The sequence below is a fragment of the Callionymus lyra genome, chromosome 19 (assembly GCF_982586985.1).
Source record: "Callionymus lyra chromosome 19, fCalLyr1.hap1.1, whole genome shotgun sequence".
Taxonomy (NCBI): domain Eukaryota; kingdom Metazoa; phylum Chordata; class Actinopteri; order Syngnathiformes; family Callionymidae; genus Callionymus; species Callionymus lyra.
In genome coordinates, this window is record NC_141836.1 from 1191484 (window position 1) to 1193032 (window position 1549).

General features: G+C 41.1%; 1 long non-coding RNA gene across 1 annotated transcript; it reads right to left on the reverse strand.

The window, feature by feature from the left end:
• LOC148058869 (uncharacterized) lies at nucleotides 1-1549 on the reverse strand. The gene is made up of 3 exons (XR_015709379.1): nucleotides 1525-1549; nucleotides 1425-1469; nucleotides 1-1350 (listed from the first exon to the last, which is right to left on the reverse strand). It is a non-coding gene; the product is annotated as an uncharacterized LOC148058869 (long non-coding RNA).

Below are 1549 nucleotides of genomic sequence, written 5' to 3' on the forward strand. Positions count from 1 at the left end.
CGTCACGTGCACTACCTTCACGTGCACTACTACGTCACGTGCACTACCTTCACGTGTTTTCAGCTGCAAAATATGTTTGCGGCGTGACTTCGATAAAAAGCTTCTGATCTTCATTTTTTTGGTTTAACTGGAAACAGTTTCCTGATGAAATATGTTATTTAAAGTGATTTATTTAGTTATCAGTATAACTAAAGTATATTATACTAAGAGTGTATAATTGAATTATATTATACACTATTAGTATAATTGAATTTAATTATACTAATAGTGTATAATTTAATTTATGAGTGAAGGTCAGGATTGGAACCATGGCCTGAGGTTTACTGAAACGTCTCTAGATCTAGAACCACTAGATCATCTTCACACAATAGTTTTATTTGACCTTCACTCTTAGTTCATCTCAAGAGCATCGATTCAAAGGGTCTGTGGATCAGATCATCTAGTGTCAGTCAGTAGCTCAGTCAGTTGAGCTCTGGGTTCGTCACCCAGTGGTTGTTGGTTCGAATCCCAGGCGGTCCTGTTGCTCCAGTCACTGGTTCTTTTAAAGCAGGAGGATGGAGCTGAAGGTCAAAGAGTCTCTGGATCTCATGGACTCATGTGTGTTGATGGCTCAGTGGGTTCAGCACCTGCTTACTGACCGAAGGATCCTGGGTTCGAGTCCCAGAGCTACAGGGTCAGTGATCTGGTGCCGCCGGGGACGAGGTATCATCACCAAAAGTGGATGGGAAGAGACCCCAGGTCAAGGAGGGGGGTCAACACTCCCCCCTCCATAGAGTTTGTTGATAGAGATTAAGTTTATAAATAAGTTAAGGATAAAAGTAAGTTAAGGGTTAAGAAGATAATCATCCAGAGAAGGTAGTTAATAAAGTGCTCTGTACCTCCGAGGTCCCCTGAAGGTGTGCAATTGTTAGAATACATGCAGGTTAAGATAAAATGATTATTCAGAGATAAGAAATAGTACACAATCCCTTGGTCAGTGAGCAGGTGTTGAACCCACTGAGCAGTTAACCTTTTAGTCATCTAATCTTGTATTAATTAGCATAAATTACCATGTCTTTAATCTAGACATGAATCATTCATAAACAAGGTCATAACAAGTGTCTTAAAAATGTTTGACTTACATCAAGTTTCTTTAACTGTCTTTAAAAAGTTAAATGTTGATTTTTCTAAACATGTTAAAAACAAACTTGTACAACTTTTGAGCAGATGTTAGTTTTTATTTTGCAGCAGAAGTTCAACATGTCTCTACGACCCACAGGAAGTTGGATGGCGGTCGAGTGAATCACTTCCTGTCGTGAAGTTGAAGAACAGCATGAAGACTCCTCAGGTTCTCAGCAGCTTCAGACGCTCCTGTGGTGGAGAACAGACGTCACAACTCTGCAGGTCAAAGGTCAAATACAACAGTCAGAGCAGCAGATCCTCACCAAGATGTTCCTGAAGTCCATGACCTGCTTCTCGCTCACCTTCTCCTGTCCGGGGAGAAGACATTAGGACCAGAGTTGATGGACGACTGAAGACACTCACAGGTGGTGTTAGCGAGCCATGATCT